General features: G+C 39.1%; 1 pseudogene; it reads right to left on the bottom strand.

The window, feature by feature from the left end:
• LOC114890342 overlaps positions 1-345 on the bottom strand; it is a 7,111-nt pseudogene extending 6,766 nt beyond the window's left edge.
• Between the last annotated feature and the right edge of the window lie 21,337 nt (positions 346-21,682).

The raw sequence follows: 21,682 nt of genomic DNA, 5'->3' as shown, positions 1-21,682 counted from the left end.
AAAGAAAGAAAGAAAGAAAGAAAGAAAGAAAGAAAGAAAGAAAGAAAAAGGAAGGAAGGAAGGAAGGAAGGAAGGAAGGAAGGAAGGAAGGAAAGGAAGGAAGGAAGGAAGAAAGAAAGGAAAAAAAAGCACTCATTCTGCTTGATGTAAGAAACATAAAACCTACCTAAGTCTAGTCGCTCCCAAAAAACATAGTCAATTTAGTGGTTGAGCTTTCACCGCCCAGTCCACACTGGCATCCCTTTGTGATGACTGCATTCCCAACCAGTGCTGCCTGGCAAGGACAGCTTCACACACATTTCCTGCTACAGAGCCTCTCATCTTGGCTGAAGGAACCAACTCCATGCTTACATTAATTATTCTCTCTCTCATTCACCTTGGGTACGCTTTCTCTTTTTTTTAATTTTTATTGAAATATAGTTGATTGACAATGTTGTGTTAGTTTCAGGTATGGACACTTTCTCTTGAACACAGGGAAGTCTTGGGTACTCTCGCACACCCCTCCGTGGTGCTCTGAAGCTACAGCTTGTTTCCAACACTCCTCGCAGACTTCTGGATTCTAGCTTTCACACGCCTGGGTGGGAGGACATCAGCAAGGCTGGCAATCACCAGAGTCCATAAGGGACTGCTGATTCAGTCCTCCTCAGCTCTTGGATCATCCTCAAGTGGTTCTGAGATGTTCTACTGCTAATCCAAAGTCCACACAGACACATCCTGGGGTGAAGATGGGAAGAAAGGCGTAGAGAACCACTAATGTCAAAATACCCTCAATTTCCCTCCTCACTTTATACAAGCTTTATCTGGTCTGGAACAGGATGGAAGTAGGAAAAACTAGCTCTGGCTGATAACTGGTCACTTCCTAAATTACCCTGTCAAACTTTGATGGTAAGTTGCATCAAAGAGCTAAGGAGTTTCCCTCTTGATCTCTCCTCGATTTCAGACGTCCCTTCATCATATCTCTTACACCAAAGGAACATCTCAAGTTATTATTCCACCGTATTAATTTGTTAAAATTGGCCTAGAAACTGGTGAAGTTGTAAGGATAACCTTACTCACGTTTGCAGCAGCTTTCGTAAGAGGGGAACTTTCTCAAATTCAATTATAATTGGCTTATCTTTTGGGATAAAAGTTTTGTAACATATATAACATAAATTCTCTGTAAAATATTTTATTACCTGCAATGAAAAATTCTCAGAACAGGAAGAAGAGATATTCTTTTCTTTTTGTGTGTGTGAGAGCTTCTTTGTATTATGTGCATTTGAGCATTAAAAGGAGAGAAAGAGAGAATACTGTACGTATAAAGGATATATTTGAGACATGTACAAACCAAAGAGTCTTAAAAGTTGTCTTGCTATCAAGTTGATAATTAGTTCAGAAAATGTGTACTTTTAGAAGTGAAGAAAAAATATCCTGTAGTTTTAGTATCAGCCGGAAAATGCAATTGTACCATAATGATAATAGGTCCTATGTACTAAGTGCCACAGTGAACTAGGCATAGTGCTCTGCTTTTTTCTTAAAATCATTTTATTATAGTTAATTCTCACAACTGAACTATTGAAGTAGGCATTTTTATGTCCATTTGGGAGGCGAGGAAACTGAGGCACAGAGAGGACAATACATTGCCAAATAGAGCTTTAATAATTAACCAAGAATTCAAAAGAGGTCTTCTGACTCTGGTGACCTTGAGAAAACCTTGGGATGCTCAAGACAAATACCACTGGTCTTAGTCAATTTCAAATTCTGGTTAGCCAGTTTTATAACTCTTTATTATTTTTTAAATATAAATTTGTTCACAATTATTTAAATCCACAAAAACTCTTATAGAAATTATGCAGCTGGTTTATCCAGTCAGCATTAGTTTGGGTTAAAGGACGTAACAGGATGTAAAATCTGTTTTAATATCATTTTTTCTTTTTCAGGGAGAGAGCAAGTAAAATGCTTAATTATAAAGATTCATTGATTCATTTGGATCCTTGAGAACATTTTGCAATAAACCACTTCTAGTCATTTAATTGTTATCAACTGAAAAAATTACTTACAAAGAATAAGTAATAAAAGAGAAAACAGATCCATCATTAATCACTGACATATACTATTTTAAGCTCAAGGTAACATTTTTGATTTTTATATTTAACATGTGAAACTGATGTTTATAACTTTTTTCCTATAAAATCATTTCCTAATATTTTGGCAAATTTGGGTGAGGCAGGCTCATTTTAAACTTGAATATTTTCTAGAAGGAACTATGAAGCTTCTTCATCATGCAAAATATTTATTTGCTTCCATAAAAGATGGATAAGCTATTTCTAAAACCATATGTCCTAAAATTGGGGAAAAATAAACCTTGAAATTTATATTTGAATCATCCAAATTATTTATATTCTAACTAAGACAAAGCTCAAGCCAGTACATTTATCAGCCTGTCCTCTTCAGTAGGAATCTTGTTGGGAGTTAGATTAGGGGAGGAAGCAGCCGTCGGAAACTTCCAGACCTGTCACTCATGGTAAATGCTCAGCAATGACACCCTTACAAGTGAGGAGCAGAAGCTTAATGTTTACAGATTAATTCAACTCATAATGCTAAGTTGACACGTACTTAAAGTCATTTACCTCTCAGTTCCACATTTCATTAGGGAAAGTGAGATGTGAATATATGTTGTAGGAATAAACAGAAATGGTTCTGGTTTCTTTTTCCCCTGAGAAAAGAAGTTTAGAGGAAAAGAGAATTTGGGTACCTTCTGTTGGAACTCCACTTTATGAATTTTATACAAATGATAACATTTAATTTAGAGAGATCTTTTGTGATTTTCGGCTTCATTTTCTAGAGGAGACTATCAGAATTTCTGAGTCTCCCGAGTCTAAGACAACTTTGTGTGAAGTTTCCTCATTTAGCATCAAGGAAACAAACAAGATCAGCAGACCATGTGTCAGCATTTGTCTGCGTGTTGGGGTGTGTGTGTGTGTTTACTAGATTACTTAGATTTATAATCTCATATAATCAAAGGGGGACAGCTTTTTTTTATGTCATAGAGAAAAAATTCACACAGGCACTTCTGCCTTCTTAGAGGTGTGGCGAATTCCCACCAATGGGGGGATAGTAATCTACCAATTACTCTCTTTTCTTGAGAGAAAACTTTTGAAATATCAAACTTTTACAATAGTATGACACAAAGGCAAATGTCTTGTGGAAGTGGGACATTTTTCTTTTAGCTGTTGTTTCAGTCACGTAGAAGGTCTGAATTCTGCATCTTGATCAACCCAAGTAGAAAGACACCAATAGCCTTGGGAGATGAGATGCAAGTCAGAATCACAAGGGAGCAGGAATTACGAGCCAAGTGTGATCACAGGAACCTAAGTCCTTGCAATGCACAGAAATCTTACGGGAAAATAAGGTAAAGGAGACTGCAGGGGTAGGTAGGTGTACTCAAGTCTGTGCTATGTGTTTATGCACATGTAATACTGTAGCAAGAGACTGACCCTTTTTTTTTTTTTTTTTTTTTACGGTACGCGGGCCTCTCACTGCTGTGGCCTCTCCCATAGCGGAGCACAGGCTCCGGACGCGCAGGCTCAGCGGCCATGGCTCACGGGCCCAGCCGCTCCGCGGCATTTGGGATCTTCCCGGACCGGGGCACGAACCCGTGTTCCCTGCATCGGCAGGCGGACTCTCAACCACTGCGCCACCAGGGAAGCCCTGACCCTATTTTTTGAGGTTGCCTGCTGACAGCTTCTAAGGCTCTCCACTCTTTTTCCCCCTTTTGCCCCGCAGCTGGGCAAGCCGGCAAGCAAGGCTGGTGCTCCCTCTTGTGGCTCCTGCAGGAAGTTCAAGCCATACACAGGAATTCCCACAGCAGCCCCACCTCCTAACCACCATAAAACTCGCAAGCTAGTCTCCTTTCCCTACACTCCCAAGTGACTTTTGGAACTGCTTGGGAGGCACCCTGCTCTCTCCCCAAAGCCTCATTATTTAACAAGTTTTTTCGATTCTCTTGGTGCTTGTGTGGCATCATCAGTCTCAAAATTCAAACCAAATACCGGGTGTAGGTCCCTCTCCCTCTATCAAGTGACCAAAACACATATGAATATACATTTGAGTGTATACATATATTTAGATTTTAGATTTGGATTGAATTTATATGGAGGACATTTTCTTGTAATTCTACTATCAGAAAGAGATCTCAAAACTCATGTGAAAGGAAAGAAGAGATCTGAGTAATCAAAATAACTGTCCCATGTCCATGTTTAAGACACACATTGATGCTGTGCAGTAGAAACTAACACAACATTGTAAAGCAACTATACGCCAATAAAAATTTAAAGAAAAAGACACACATTGAGTAAATAGTAAATAGCCAAGCAACTAAACATCATTTTGGAAATTAAGGAGCTTCTGAGAAAAGAGATAATTACTTTTAAAATAGCACTTAGCACATGAGTTTTTCCCTTTAAGTTTCAGTGGGATTTTAAAGCCCTACCCATTGCTACAAAGTGGAGTCTTAGAGGACTGAGGCAGGACTAACATAAGTTCTTGCACTTGTGGGTCTCTAATCAGCATCGAATTGAGAACAGAAATAAACAGATGAGATAAAATCTAATGTTGATGAAATCTATACACAAAAACTGAGCTTGGCACTATTACAGATGGAAATCCTAAGGGTTACCTCTGTTAACTCTAGTGCAAGGTAGCTAGATTTTATGGGCAAACTATTATGATCAGATGCACTATGACGTATTATCACACGATGGCCAAGAAAAAAGACATGTGGGTTTTGTGGGGTGATAAGTGAGGAAATGCAGGGAAGTCACCTGTTTCATACATGACAGTCAAGAAAGGCACACTTCCCATCATTTTTATGTCATCAGTATCAATGTAGTTTCTCTAGAAAAGATGAACATTTGAAAGCCTATCCAAAGTGGCTTTTCTGAATCATTCTACTTCTAGAGAAGTCTCTGAGGTTGAGATCCTTGGATAGACAACCCAATTTGGGCTCTCAGAGAAATAATTGTTCCTTCTAAAATATAATAAAATCCTACCAGCTCTCTTAGGAGTTATTAACATTTCTTTGCTGTATAAATGTTCAGCAGAAGCAGAAGGAAGAACTGTATTCAGGGAATAATTCTGACAGATTACAGTCTGAGGTCTTGTTAAAGGTTATTAAGCGGGCTTCCCTGGTGGCGCAGTGGTTGAGAGTCCGCCTGCCGATGCAGGGGACACGGGTTCGTGTCCCGGTCCGGGAAGATCCCACATACCGCAGAGCGGCTGGGCCCGGGAGCCATGGCCGCTGAGCCTGCGCGTCCGGAGCCTGTGCTCCGCAACGGGAGAAGCCACAACAGTGAGAGGCCCTCGTACCGCAAACAAACGAAGAAAAAGGTTATTAAGGGTTATGTCCTCTAAATGATTTATCCATCACAGTAGAAACAGAAATACCAAGCAGCCTGAATAAGAATTAGCACTGCCATTTTAATCAAGTGAGCACTGGATTTTTTAAAAGCCCAAACAGACAATAACTACAGCAGAGGAGGCACTGCAAAGCATTTTAAAATAATAAAATCATTGTGTCATTCAAAAATCTCAGCCTTAATTATATCTAGTTAACCCACTTAGTCTCTACATACCCTAAATATTCTTTCTGCCATCTCTCAGTGAATAAAGGAAATTAAAATCATTCTAGCTACTGAGTGTGGTGCATTTTGAAAATTATACTGTTCTTGAAGGTAACAAATGCAGTAACTTCAGTTATACCAAAAGAAAGATTGTGATTATGTGAGAAGGACCTAATGGCTTACAATGCACCTTCAGCAATCAACAGACTGAAAAAACAGGAGAATAGAAATGTGTTTCATTGGGCCTGTCCTTAAACGAAATCATGAAATCAGGAACAATTGATTATCAAGACCTCTACAAGACAAACTTCTTCTGAAGAGGAAGTGTTAATATCATATAATTGTGCCTGTATCAGTGTTGGATGAAAAAGTAATAATCCACCATGCATACCTCCTTTGAAGATAATACAGGTAATGAGCAGAGACAAAAATCAAGGCTGTAGCTAATTGTGTTAAGAGGCTGGCGCCAAAAAGTACAGAAGAGTACTTTTCAAGGAGGTAATTAGGCTTGTGGGAGTCTGAATCCAATCTTGGTAATGGTATGACGTTCTTTCTTCTTTTCCTCAATCAGTTATTTAAGCCTGTTTCAGGAATTTACACTATGAATATAGTCAAGGTACACAGATTTTGGAGGACATGGAATTGTCCAGAGATGTGCTAAGAGTAATTTAGTCTACACTGGAAAGTTTCCAATGTGTAAGTACTTGTTAGAAGTTCTAAAATGGATTATTTTCTTCCAATTAAAGTCTTGGCAAGAATTAACTAGTTTAGCAACTCTCAGGAGTGACAGAGCCTGGAGCAAATCATTTGCAGGCATTTGACACCTACACATCCAAATCAAACCTTGGAAACCAAACACAAAAATAACATCTATTGAGCATCTATTATGTACCAAGCACTCTGTCTGGTCCATTACATATACAGTTCCACTGAATCCAAGGAAAGTTGTATGAAGATAATTTCTAGAGAAGAGGACATCGTGACTCTGGAAGCTTAAACAACTTCCTACGGTCACTCAGGGGGTTAGTGGGAGACTGAGGATTAATGGAAGACCCAGCTCTCACACCATCACTGTGCCTTTTGTCATTTCACATGGATGAAGATGAAAATAGCTCTATAATTCCCGCTCTTCAGTCATGTTGAAAGCTAAACTTCATACCATTTGGGGGGTGTTTTTTGGTCACAAGACTAAAGCTAAAGGTCAGAAATATGATAGTATGAATCAGGTCATTCTCTGACAGCTCCCATGTGACAAGTTGTTTTTATAAACACTTCTTGTGTTTGGTGGCTTGCAGTGGTTAAAGCGAGTGGGGTGCGGGCTCTAGTTTGGGCTTCAGCACTAACAAGCTGTCTGACCTTTGCAATTTACCGTTCTCTCCAATCACCTCTAACCTGGTAATAATAATGGTTCCTACTTCACAGGACTGACAAAAAGAATTATATGAGGTAGTGAGTGTAAACTGTCATCTCTACTATGTGCTCAACTTATGTTCAGCAACTAGAAGTAAAAAGCTAGTTTCTATGAGCAAAACAAGTAGGATTGCTGAACAGAAGATTACAAGGGCTTTAAAAAGTTGATCACTTGATTATTCAAAACTGATTACAAATATTTCTTCATTGCTTAAGCACTAGAGAAACCTATAAAGAGCTCATTCCTAAGGACAAAGAATATAAAGAGACAATTTTCAAAAGACAATATAAAAAAAGAATGAAAAACATTTAAACCTAATTAGTGAGGCTTCTGGGAAGATGGCAGAAGAGTAAGACGTGGAGATCACCTTCCTCCCCACACATACACCAGAAATACATCTACATGTGGAACAACTCCTACAGAACACCTACTGAACACTGGCAGAAAACCTCAGACCTCCCAAAAGGCAAGAAACTCCCCACGTACCTGGGTAGGGCAAAAGAAAAAAGAATAAACACAGACAAAAGAATAGGGACGGGACCTGCACCTCTGGGAGGGAGGTGTGAAGGAGGAAAGGTTCCCACACACTAGGAAGCCCCTTCGCGGGCGGAGACTGCGGGTGGCGGAGGGGGGAAGCTTCGGAGCCGCGGAGGAGAGCACAGCAAGAGGGGTGCGGAGGCCAAAGCGGAGAGATTCCCGCACAGAGGATCGGTGCCGACCGGCAATCATCAGCCCGAGAGGCTTGTTTGCTCACCCGCCAGGGCGGGCGGGGCTGGAAGCTGAGGCTCGGGTTTCGGTCGGAGCGCAGGGAGAGGACTGGGGTTGGCGGCGTGAACACAGCCTGCAGGGGGTTAGTGCGCCACGGCTAGCCGGGAGAGAGTCCGGGGAAAAGTCTGGACCTGCCGAAGAGGCAAGAGACTTTTTCTTACCTCTTTGTTTCCTGGTGCGCGAGGAGAGGGGATTAAGAGCGCTCCTTAAAGGAGCTCCAGAGACGGGCGCAGGCCGCGGCTAAAAGCGCGGACCCCAGAGACGGGAGACGGGCGTGAGACGCTAAGGCTGCTGCTACCGCCACCAAGAAGCCTGTGTGTGAGCACAGGTTACTATCCACACCCCGCTTCCGGGGAGCCTGTGCAGCCCGCCACTGCCAGGGTCCCGGGATCCAGGGACAACTTCCCCAGGAGAACGCACGGCGCGCCTCAGGCTGGTGCAACGTCATGGCGGCCTCTGCCGCCGCAGGCCCGCCGCGCACTCCGTGCCCCTCCCTCCCCCCCGGCCTGAGTGAGCCAGAGTCCCGGAATCAGCGGCTCCTTTAACGCCGTCCTGTCTGAGCGAAGAACAGACGCCCTCCGGCAACCTACACGCGGAGGCGGGGCCAAATCCAAAGCTGAGCCCGGGGAGCTGTGCGAACAAAGGAGGGAAAGGGAAATCTCTCCCGGCAGCCTCAGAAGCAGCGGATTAAATCTCCACAATCAACTTGATGTACCCTGCATCTGTGGAATACCTGAATAAACAACGAATCATCCCAAGTTAAGGAGGTGGACTTGAGAGCAAGATTTATTATTTTTTCCCCTTTTATCTTTTTGTGAGTGTGTATGTGTATGCTTCTGTGTGAGATTTTGTCTGTATAGCTTTGCTTCCGCCATTTGTCCTAGGGTACTATGCGTCCGATTTTTGTTTTTTTTTTAATTTTTTTCTCTTAATAATTATTTTTTCATTTTAGTAACTTTATTATATTTTATCTTACTTTATTTTATTTTACTTTATCTCCTTTCTTTTTTTCCTTCCTTCCTTCCTTCCTCCCTCCCTCCCTCCCTCCATTCTTTGTTCTTTCTTTCTTTCTTTCTCTGTTTCTACTTCTACTAATTCTTTCTTTCTACTTTTTCTCCCTTTTATTCTGAGCTGTGTGGATGAAAGGCTCTTGGTGCTACAGCCAGGAGTCAGTGCTGTGCCTCTGAGGTGGGAGAGCCAACTTCAGGACACTGGTCCACAAGAGACCTCCCAGCTCCACATAATATCAAACGGCGAAAATCTCCCAGAGATCTCCATCTCGACGCCAGCACCCAGCTTCACTCAACGACCAGCAAGCTACAGTGCTGGACATCCTATGCCAAACAACTAGCAAGACAGGAACACAACCCCACCCATTAGCAGAGAGGCTGCCTAAAATCATAACAAGTCCACAGACACCCCAAAACACACCACCAGACATGGACCTGCCCACCAGAGAGACAAGATCCAGCCTCATCCACCAGAACACAGGCACTAGTCCCCTCCACCAGGAAGCCTACACAACCCACTGAATCAACCTTAGCCACTGGGGACAGACACCAAAAACAACGGGAACTACGAACCTGCAGCCTGCAAAAAGGAGACCCCAAACACAGTAAGATAAGCAAATTGAGAAGACAGAAAAACACACAGCAGATGAAGGAGCAAGATAAAAATGCACCAGACCTAACAAATGAAGAGGAAATAGGCAGTCTACCTGAAAAAGAATTCAGAATAATGATAGTAAAGATGATCCAAAATCTTGGAAATAGAATAGACAAAATGCAAGAAACATTTAACAAGGACCTAGAAGAACTAAAGATGAAACAAACAATGATGAACAACACAATAAATGAAATGAAAAATACTCTAGAAAGGATCAATAGCAGAATAACTGAGGCAGAAGAACGGATAAGTGACCTGGAAGATAAAATAGTGGAAATAACTACTGCAGAGCAGAATAAAGAAAAAAGAATGAAAAGAACTGAGGACAGTCTCAGAGACCTCTGGGACAACATTAAACGCACCAACATTCGAATTATAGGGGTTCCAGAAGAAGAAGAGAAAAAGAAAGGGACTGAGAATATATTTGAAGAGATTATAGTTGAAAACTTCCCTAATATGGGAAAGGAAATAGTTAATCAAGTCCAGGAAGCACAGAGAGTCCCATACAGGACAAATCCAAGGAGAAATACGCTAAGACACATATTAATCAAACTGTCAAAAATTAAATACAAAGAAAACACATTAAAAGCAGCAAGGGAAAAACAACAAATAACACACAAGGGAATCCCCATAAGGTTAACAGCTGATCTTTCAGCAGAAACTCTGCAAGCAAGAAGGGACTGGCCGGACATACTGAAAGTGATGAAGGAGAAAAACCTGCAACCAAGATTACTCTACCCAGCAAGGATCTCCTTCAGATTTGATGGAGAAATTAAAACCTTTACAGACAAGCAAAAGCTGAGAGAGTTCAGCACCACCAAACCAGCTCTACAACAACTGCTAAAGGAACTTCTCTAGGCAAGAAACACAAGAGAAGGAAAAGACCTACAATAACGAACTGAAAACAATTAAGAAAATGGGAATAGGAACATACATATCGATAATTACCTTAAATGTAAATGGACTAAATGCTCCCACCAAAAGACACAGATTGGCTGAATGGATACAAAAACAAGACCCATATATTTGCTGTCTACAAGAGACCCACTTCAGACCTAGAGACACATACAGACTGAAAGTAAGGGAATGGAAGAAGATATTCCATGCAAATGGAAACCAAAAGAAAGCTGGAGTAGCAATTCTCATATCAGACAAAATAGACTTTAAAATAAAGACTATTAGAAGAGAAAAAGAAGGACACTACATAATGATCAAGGGATCGATCCAAGAAGAAGATATAACAATTGTAAATATTTATGCACCCAACATAGGAGCACCTCAATACATAAGGCAGATACTAACAGCCATAAAAGGGGAAATCCACACTAACACATTCATAGTAGGGGACTTTAACACCCCACTTTCACCAATGGACAGATCATCCAAAATGAAAATAAATAAGGAAACACAAGCTTTAAATGATACATTAAACAAGATGGACTTAATTGATATTTATAGGACATTCCATTCAAAAACAACAGAATACATATTTTTCTCAAGTGCTCATTGGAACATTCTCCAGGATAGATCATATCTTGGGTCACAAATCAAGCCTTGGTAAATTTAAGAAAATTGAAATTGTATCGAGTATCTTTTCTGACCACAGCGCTATGAGACTAGTTATCAATTACAGGAAAAGATCTGTAAAAAATACCAACACATGGAGGCTAAACAATACACTACTTAATAACGAAGTGATCACTGAAGAAATCAAAGAGGAAATAAAAAAATACCTAGAAACAAATGACAATGGAGACATGACGACCCAAAACCTATGGGATGCAGCAAAAGCAGTTCTAAGAGGGAAGTTTATAGCAATACAATCCTACCTCAAGAAACAGGAAACATCTTGAATAAACAACCTAACCTTGCACCTAAAGCAATTAGAGAAAGAAGAACAAAAAAAACCCCAAAGTTAGCAGAAGGAAAGAAATCATAAAAATCAGATCAGAAATAAATGAAAAAGAAATGAAGGAAACGATAGCAAAGATCAATAAAACTAAAAGCTGGTTCTTTGTGAAGATAAACAAAATTGATAAACCATTAGCCAGACTCATCAAGAAAAAAAGGGAGAAGACTCAAATCAATAGGATTAGAAATGAAAAAGGAGAAGTAACAACTGACATTGTAGAAATACAAAAGATCATGAGAGATTACTACAAGCAACTCTATGCCAATAAAATGGACAACCTGGAAGAAATGGACAAATTCTTAGAAATGCACAACCTGCCAAGACTGAATCAGGAAGAAATAGAAAATATGAACAGACCAATCACATGCACTGAAACTGAAACTGTGATTAAAAATCTTCCAACAAACAAAAGCCCAGGACCAGATGGCTTCACAGGCGAATTCTATCAAACATTTAGAGAAGAGCTAACACCTATCCTTCTCAAACTCTTCCAAAATATAGCAGAGGGAGGAACACTCCCAAACTCATTCTACGAGGCCACCATCACCCTGATACCAAAACCAGACAAGGATGTCACAAAGAAAGAAAACTACAGGCCAATATCACTGATGAACATAGATGCAAAAATCCTCAACAAAATACTAGCAAACAGAATCCAATGGCACATTAAATGGATCATACACCATGATCACGTGGGGTTTATTCCAGAAATGCAAGGATTCTTCAATATACGCAGATCAATCAACGTGATACACCATATTAACAAATTGAAGGAGAAAAACCATATGATCATCTCAATAGATGCAGAGAAAGCTTTCGACAAAATTCAACACCCATTTATGATAAAAGCTCTGAGGAAAGTAGACATAGAGGGAACTTTCCTCAACATAATAAAGGCCATATATGACAAACCCACAGCCAACATTGTCCTCAATGATGAAAAACTGAAAGAATTTCCACTAAGATCAGGAACAAGACAAGGTTGCCCACTGTCTCCACTCTTATTCAACATAGTTTTGGAAGTTTTAGCCACAGTAATCAAGCTCTATGGCACTAAGTTGGAGTTGTACTAAATGTGTTCAAAAGTCTACTATGTTAGCATCTACATTATGTGATTTTTGATTTGCTGTGTTCTAAGAGTGGGGATGAATTTATCCACTCCAAATAATGCTGTTAGTCACTGACGTCATCTATGACACGGTTAGCTGTGACTAAGGGTACATTCCAGAGTCATAAAACATAGTCATTTAAAATTTTCTCCTTTATGCTTGAGAAGATTGTTTATTCTCTAGAAGTTTAGGTTTCTGGAGATACTTTGGAAAATATTTGAAACTTGAAAACTAGCATACAAACGTAAATTATTATTATTATTATTTTATCTTACTTGGTAACGGAAAGGTTTTCCTATAGTAATATGATCTATTTTTCCATTACCTTGCTGGTGTACTGGTGTTATACACACTCAGAGTTCAGGTACTATGAAGGCCTGTCATTTCTTCCAGGTCTATTGCCAGATACCCAAGGAAAAAAGTTTTCAGCTAATCCCAAAAGATGTTTAAGAATGAAGTGAAGTCCTTTCTTTAATCCTTGAGCCTTTTGAAAAATTGTTGTGAAAATATCATCATTTCCTATTTTACTGGTTTCATTTTTTGTCCTTGTCCTGTTTAATCTTGCATTATAAATTTTAACTGTGTCTACAATGATGTAACTTCAAATGCCAAAGAAATATGCATATGAGGATAGTCATCTTCATTTTAATAATAAGGTATAAAAATAAAGTAATAAAATTTTCATCCTGAAAAAAAAAAAAAAGAAACTATACAGTAACCAATTGCTTTAAGTAATAGTGACCTAAGATCCCATGCAGACCAGGGACAAATGCTAGACTCTCAGAAGTCCTAGTGGTCAGCAGGCATCAGAACAGTCTAAGTCTATGAGACAGCTGCAGTGGACATGAGCTTCAGGTTTAATCTGTATCAATTATGTTGGGTTTGAATGACCCATCATGAGACCAATTTTGGTCATGTGTTAAGTACAACTTGGAATACAAAAAAAACACTTCTGTTTACTGAATCAAAAACCAAAGAAAATACAGCACTCTCTCCCCACCCCCGCCTCAACACCCCTCAAAAGGAAAGCAAAGATGAAATATATATAGAAAGGAAATATAGCATTGAAGAAAAAGATAAATAACTAGGGCTAAGAAAGGACAGTAACTAGAGGTTCTCAGTATCTATTTGGCTAGAAACAAAGGGCAGTCTCTTCAGGATGATGGTAGAAGACTCAGCTCCAGAGATTTCACCTTTTTGTCACTCAAGCTTCAAGATTAGGGCACATGGAATCCCATCATTCATGGTTGGATAATGGGTACCCCTTGCTCAGGGAAGAGGGCATCTTGTTTTATAGTCTCACCAAAAGAACCTTCAGTAATGGAAAGATGGCTCCACAGAAGCTGAGATCACATTACAGAAAAGGAATAGATGCTGGGCAGGAAATTATGACAGATAACTACCATACTCAGTGCATTTGCTACTTTGCTGTGCTCCAGAGAGCACGTCCACTGAACCTAATAAAACATCATGCAGCAGAGTATTATCACAGTCAATTTGGCTATGTGTATCTGAAAATGCAAAACAGTGGCTTAAGGAAGATCAAAGTTTATTTCCTTCTCGCATAAAAGAGATAGATGTCCAGGGCTGTTTTGCAGTTAGGTGGCCTCCCTCTTCAAAATCACCTTTGATATGGCTTCTGGAAGTTCACCCTTCAAATCTGATTTTTCAAGCAGTAGGAAAGGGAAAGGGAGAAGGCACAAAAACATACTTCCCAGCTGAGTCAGCTCCCAATAAAATAGTCTCTCCAGAATTTTCCCCAGACACTTTAAATTACATCCCATTATCCAGAATTTTGTCAGCTAACCATAAAGGTGGTTGGCTGGAAATGTAGTCCATTACATGAATGCATTGTAGATATAATTGGGGTTCGAAACTAAGGAAGGAGAGAATGAAAACTGTCTCTACTCTACCTAGAAATTACTTCTCTAATCTGCATAGTGCAGGATTAATTCAGGGCAGCTATAACAATCTGAGGGTTTTAAACAATTCAATTTTTAGCAATCAGTGGAGTCATTATGTCTAAGATTTTAAGGTTCTCTTTTTCCTTCTTGCCAATCATTTGCATTTTTTTTCTTAATTGGCAGCTATTTTCAATCAAGTACAATTGCCGTAAAGTTAGACTTTACACTAAACACTCCACTGATTAGAGTTATCTTCTAATGATTAATGAACCAGTTTGAAATTCACACTGTGCTTATTTAGAATATGATAGCATCATTTAGTAATGAACTTTCAAGAGATTATTTATTTCTCGTTGCCAAATTTCTAATCAAGTGCTCATATGCATAATGAATCCTTCAAGAGGAATTTGTTTTTTGCCTTGTTTACAAGAAGAGTCATCTTTATGGCAAACCATGAGCACGTTGAGATGGATCGCCTAGTCAAATTTGAACATGAATAAAAATATCTCAAGGGTCCATAAAACAGTAAAACACAATGGTCGGTCTTTAAAATTCTAATAAAATCATATGAACTCAGATATGTAAGAGATATTGAGATTCATTTGACCAACTTAGAATCCAATTCTGTGAGTATAACCACCAGGAGGTGATTCTCTAGCATCTTGAGGACACCCTCCAGAAACTGGAAACTAATCACCTCTTGTGTCAGTTCCCTCCAGCTGTCACTAAGAACACTCTTCTAGTGAGCAAAGCCACAACATTTACCTTCACCGTCATCATGTTTTTGTTCTCTCCATCTGCCATGTTTGTGTGATAGGTATTTACCTTAGACAAAGTAAGCTGCCATCAGTATCGACAGCCATATTAGAACAAAGTTTAATTTCAGAGCAGTATGGCAAAAGTGTTGAAAAGCTCACTAAAGAACTACCTAAGTCAGGGAAACGGATAAAGGATGATGTGTCAGGGAGGGGCAGGAAGAAAATTTTGATGGACAAAATTTGAGCAGAGATCTGAGGGAAGTGAGGGGACGTGCAGATATCTAACTCTCTGCTCAGAATCCAAGGCAGAAAAAACAGGAAGGGAAAGGGCCATTGGGGGAGGGTATGTGTTTGGTGGTTGTGTTCAGGGACTAACAAGACTAGTGTAGCCAGAACAGAGTGAGGGAGGGGAAATGGTGGGTGGTTAAGATGGATAGTGAGTGGGACTGCGAGGGTGATATGGAGTCTTTGAAAGGTTTTAAGAAAAGGAGTGACATGATCTTAGTTTTAAAAGCATCGCTGTCTGATGTGTGGAGAACATACTGTCAGGTAAGGGGGAAGCAGAGACCCCACAGGAGGCTGCTTCCATAGCCAAGTGGAGATATTGGATTATGCTAAGATAATAATAGCATGTAAGTGGTCTGATTCTAGTTATGGTTTTTTTTTTTCAGCCGCACCGCGTGACGTGTGGGATCTTAGTTCCCCAACCGGGGATCGAGCCTGTGCCCCCTGCAGTGGACCTGCAGAGTCTTAACCACTGGACCACCAGGGAAGTCCCTCTAGTTATGTTTTGTCGGAAGAGCCTACATGATGTCCTAATGGATTCCATGTGCCAAAAGGAGCAAAATGTAATGAATTAAATTATTTTATCTTGAACACTTGGAAGAATGACTGTGCCACTTACTCAAGTGAGGAATCTTGGGGGAGGAGCACACTTATGCAGGGGAAAATCAAATGCTTGATTTTTATTTTAATGTGCCATTTAGGCATTCAAAGGAGAATATTGAGTAGGCAGGTGGATATATGAGTTGGAATTCAGCTGAATGCATTAGCCCAAAGTCTTAGAAGTGGTTTGATGTGTAGGGTATCATCTACATTGTTTCTTCCTTAGTGCTTTGAGAGGGTTGGGGTTGATCATGACAAATATTCTATTAAGGTCTAAATTTTAATACTAATGATATCATGGTCATGATGCCAATGGTATACTGGAAGAATTCTTTTTTAGTTTGAAAAAATAGTGTAATGTACCCATTGCCTTTAGGAGGAAGGGGCACTCATTTCCACTGCTGCTGAGAGTGTTGGGTGATTAGAGTTCATAGTTGCATTATACTTGGGGAATTGCCCTCCTTTGAAGGACATCCCTTGCGCATCCCTTCCCCTATGTGTGTTACATCCAATGACATGTCAGTGTAGGAAAGATAATAAGGCCTAGAACCTTGGCCTCAATTTGAGAACACGCTTGCACAAATGTATCACAGTTCAACCTCTCCTTTTGCTCAATTCTCTTCCCTTACTCTTCAGAAGTATTCCCAGAAGCAGTCCCGAACCTCTGACACCCAAATCTCCATCTCAGAATCTATTTTTCAGGGAGCACAACTTAAGCCACAAATGTCTCACAAAAGTGAATATTCATAAATAAAGTGTTTTAAGTTAAAAAAAGGTAATAGAACTACTATGGTACAATTGAATTGGATATTATTTACATTATTTATTAAAACTATCCAAAAATACTGGTGAAAAAAGAGCGTTCAACTAAACTATATCTTATTTAGAAATATTTCAATGAATATAGATTCATCCAGGCAGAATCAGAGCTCTAATGGCAAATTTGAATTTCATTTGCAGTGTATTCATTTTGAAGTTCAGTTTTAAGCTATAGACCAATACACATAAAGGATATTTTAACACCAATTATATTTAACAAACACAGAAAAAAATTTTGAACCAAATAACACTTCAATTACAAAAATACCTCAGAACAACATGGTATGTTCATTATTTTTATAATTCAAATACTCCACAAAAGACACCAGGATCAAACTCTCAAAGCTTTTGTGCAGATTCTCGTCTGTCAATCAAATGTTCCGTTTCTGAACATGTTGCTTTTTGTCACTTCAAAAAGTTGACATTCCTATGATTAAGATTATCCCCCCATTTAAAAATCTCTCCCCCCTAACTTCCTGTGTTTTTCACTATTACTTTTTAAAAAACACTAATAAATGGTCTTTTGTTGGATTCATTTTGTTTACTTGACTGCTTATAAACACCAATAAGCTTTAAGAACTAGACAGAATTATTTCTTTTTAAAAAATTTTAAGCAGCAAAGCCAGTTTATTTAAACTTGAGTGAATTTCCTTAACTTTTATTATATATTTACTAATATTGATTTAAAAATTTTTTTTGAAATACACCAAGAAAAGCATGACCAAAAAAATAAGAGATACACTAAAAGGCGCAGTACTTAATTGCTTTTCATGAACAGTTCCTCTGAATACAGAAACATCTATTTAACAGCTGCCTGGAAATTGCTGACCCTTATCTATGCCGTTCCTTGAAATTTTCAATCTTCAAATTCTCTCTTTTTGTTGTTAAAGTAAAATTGTCTTAAAAGAGAGCATGGGCAATGTTATTTAGATGATTTTAAAGTGAAATAGAAATTTCATATGTTTCATAAAGAAAATGAAAGATTGTTTTTCTAGTCTTAGTGACTGAAGTGATTTTTAGTATTTTGGAGATAAATGTCAAGTCGGAACTGTCTGGCTAAAAGTCCATTGTAGAATTTTTTTCCCTTGTAACAAATTTGAACAAGGAGATTATAATATGGATTAAAAACAGTTTAATGGATTTATAATACATCTTTTAACTGTTTTTACAAGTGATTACTTATGGCACAAGCTAGATTTTTTTGTTTGTTTTCTTGACTCAAATTGTAAAATAGGAAACCTTTATCATTTTCTTTTCTTTTTAAAAAATATTTATTTTTCTTTCTTTATTTATTTGGTTGTGCTGGGTCTTAGTTGCAGCTCACTGGATCCTTAGTTGTGGCATGCAAACTCTTAGTTGTGGCATGCATGTGGGATCTAGTTCCGTGACCAGGGATCGAACCCAGGCCCCATGCATTGGGAGCTCAGAGTCTCAACCACTGCACCACCAGGGAAGTCACTATCAGTTTCTTTAATCTATACAGTGGCCTACAATGGATCTATATGCCCTCTTAGAAACCAGTTAGCAAGTAGGAGCTGAATTAGATTTTTGCTGTGTGGTTCCAAAAGAGAGAACAGAGAGCCATATGTGAACATGACAGATGGGCTTATTTCAGCATAGTGGTGGGAAGAACCTTTAAACAATTACAGCTGTGCAAAATTCAAATGAGCAGTGAGTTACCAGCCCTTGCTATGCTTAGATATCATTCACAGGTCAGAAACGTGGTAGAGGGGACTATAGCACTGGACAGTAAAAGGTGATATCTCATCCCAATCTGGGATTCTCTGATTTAAGTTGATGACTTATTTGAATATATCCTCACCTCCAAATCAGGAATATTCTAAATGTGTATTAAAAAATTTTCAAGTTAAATCAGCCAAGCTAATTTGTCCAATTTTATTCCTCCCAGTACTACAAAATTTGCTCACAGCTGGAGTCTACTGGCAGGTTTTAATTGTTTTTGAACTTGCTATCACTGAGGTTGCCATGAGAGGATTAACCTTTGAGTCACTCTGAGGATGAGGCTCTGCCAGGCTCTCTGCACAGTGACCTTCCTTGCTGCCCCATGGAGGGTGACCACTGCAGTCCTAGTTAAAATATTTCAGTTAGGCCATCTGTGGTAGGCAGAATAAGGGATCCCAAAGATCCCCAGGCTCTAATCTGTGGAACCTATGGATATGTTACCTTACATGGCAAAAAGAGACTTTTGCCGATGTGATGTTAACAGCCCTGAGGTAGGGAGATTATCCGGGTGGACCCGATCTAATCACATGTGCCCTAAGGGCTGAGAACATTTCTCAACTGCTGTCAGAGATGAGAGTTCAAAAGAAAAGTTGGAGAGGTGCAATATTAATATTATAATCTTTGAAGATGGTGGAAGGGGGTCTTGAGCCAAGGAATATGGGCACCTCTAGAAGCTGGAAAAGATGTGGAAATGAGTTCTCCTCTAGAGAAAGCAAAGAAAGCAGCCCGAGCACCATCTTTATTTTAGCTCAGTGAGACCTGTGTCAGATTTCTGATTTCTAGAACTGTATGATATATAATTTTGTGGTTTCAAACCACTACATTTGTGGCAGTTTGCTATGGAGGCAATAGGAAACTAATACAGCATCCATGAAGCCATGTGACTCTACATCTGCCAAGAGGGTGCTAGAAAGGTAGCCTCTCTTGCAGAAAACGTGCAGTAAGATCCCTTCACTGTCCTTCTGTTGTGTAGATCTGAGTATCTGCAAACAACCAAAAGTCATACATAACGAGAATATTTGTAATAGATTTTGGAATATTTATTCTGAGATCCAGTAAGATCTGATCTGAGATACAGTGTGGTTTGAATCATGGACTTAAAAATATGATCTTCAGCATTGTTTTGGTTTAGTATATATAGTATTGTTATTACATTTCAATTATTTTAAAGCTTTCAATCCATCAAGGCCCAGAACAAATGTTAATAATCTGTTGCTGAGAAACCAGATGTGACAGTCAGTGGCTTGCGAATCTGTTTCAGCCAAAAGGGCCTTAGGCGCATTTACAAACTAAAATAAGTATACTTCTGTTGCCTTCTCACTCTCTCTTCTGTATCCTTCTTTGCCTCTGAGCGACCTCACAGCTCAACACAGGGTCTGCCATGCATAAAGTCAACATCACTCTAAAATTATTCCATTCTTCACTTTCTTTCTTTCTTTCCCTAAGATCAAAATGGTTATTACCAAAAAGTGCTTATCTTTAGCAGGTAGGAGACCATGGGATTAAAGTAATTCACTCTGAGGGTAAAAGTCTTAACCTGTGCAGTGTAAGGTTTGATGAACTAAGTACAACTAATCAATGGACTAAGTGGGGAAATATTTTTGAGGCAGAGTACTTTGAAAGGGATGTGTTTATTGCAGGCCTTTAGTTCCCCGATGCGATCTTCAAACATGCAGTGAATATCTGCTAAGGTTCTCAGTAGGGCACCAGAATTTAAGTTCAAAGACCCTGGAGGCAGACAAAGCTGATTGAGTTCAGGCTGTGCCATAGCTGTGACTGAGCTTCTATGTCCTCATCTGTGAAATAAATATAATAACATTGACTAACTCTTAGGGTGACTGTGAGGTCTAAGGGAAATCACACATGTCAACTGCTCAGTGTGGTACCTAGCGTGGAGTTAAGGACCCAGTATGCCTTATCTGTCACTTATTATCTAGGGCAGGCTCTGGATAAAGCATTTTGTGAAGACACAGGAAAACAAAAAAGGTCTATACAGTCCTAGACCCCGTGGAGCTCTGCCCCCAACTTCCAAACTTTCCTTGTCTATGAGCAGACACCAGAAAAGCAACAGGTCACTTTAAAAAGTAAATTCCTAAATTACATATACACACTACTATATATAAAATAGGTAAACAACAAGGACCTACTGTATAGCACAGGGAACTATGCTCAATATCTTGTAATAACCTATAATGCAAAAGAATCTGAAAAGGGTATATACATATTATTTATATATATTCAGTTATGTATATAACTGAATCACTTTGCTGTACACTTGAAAATAACACAACATTGTAAATTAACTATACGTCAATAATTTTTTAAAAAAGTAGTTAACTCGTACATGTCTGGAATTTCCAGACAAATTTTTGGCACACAACAGGAGTAAAACCCATTACCTAAATCCTTGTGTATTTATACATGGTATTTACTTATTTCCTTAGAATTCTCACAGATAATTCAGTGAAGGAGAAATACAAAGGAGAAAATGTGTAAGTCAGTCATGGAGTTTTTTTTCCCTTTAATTATAACACACTGAAGAAATAAAGGAGGTATTTTAGGAAAGATTACCTTTAAAAAAACATTTCACAGTGGTTCAAAAAAGGAGTATAAATCTTGGAATAAGTCTCCACATCTTCCCCAGGAATTCTGACTTTGTTGAGGATGCATTGTTGCTGCTATAAAAGAGAGATGGGACTGGGTGAAGGCGAGGACATCAAGAAAGATTTGGTGAAAGTTGTTTGGTGCCAATAGCTATTAACGGCTCCATTCTGAGGACTTAAACAAACAAAACCAAAACAAACCCCCCTCAATTTTAATTTCAGAATTTAAAAAAAAGATAGACTATAATCTGAACCGTAAAGTAAAGTACAATAATCCTCAAATGGTCCTCTTAGTATTTCAGAAAAGAAGGATCGAGATGTTTTTCAAAAATTAAATTTCAGGAAAAGCCTTATTGTAATAAAAGCAGGTTTCCTCCTTAAGAGATGCCACTCAGAATTGATTACCTTCCTTCATAGAATGCAACAATAGATATGACTGACAAGCATGCCAAGGCTTCATTCTTCTAGCTGATTATCAACTGTTCCTTCCGGTAGCTGATTTCAA

The sequence above is a fragment of the Monodon monoceros genome, unplaced genomic scaffold (assembly GCF_005190385.1).
Source record: "Monodon monoceros isolate NGI ecotype Baffin Bay Population unplaced genomic scaffold, NGI_Narwhal_1 Super_Scaffold_11, whole genome shotgun sequence".
In the NCBI taxonomy this organism is placed as follows: Eukaryota; Metazoa; Chordata; class Mammalia; order Artiodactyla; family Monodontidae; genus Monodon; species Monodon monoceros.
This window is presented reverse-complemented; position numbering and strand designations above follow the sequence as displayed.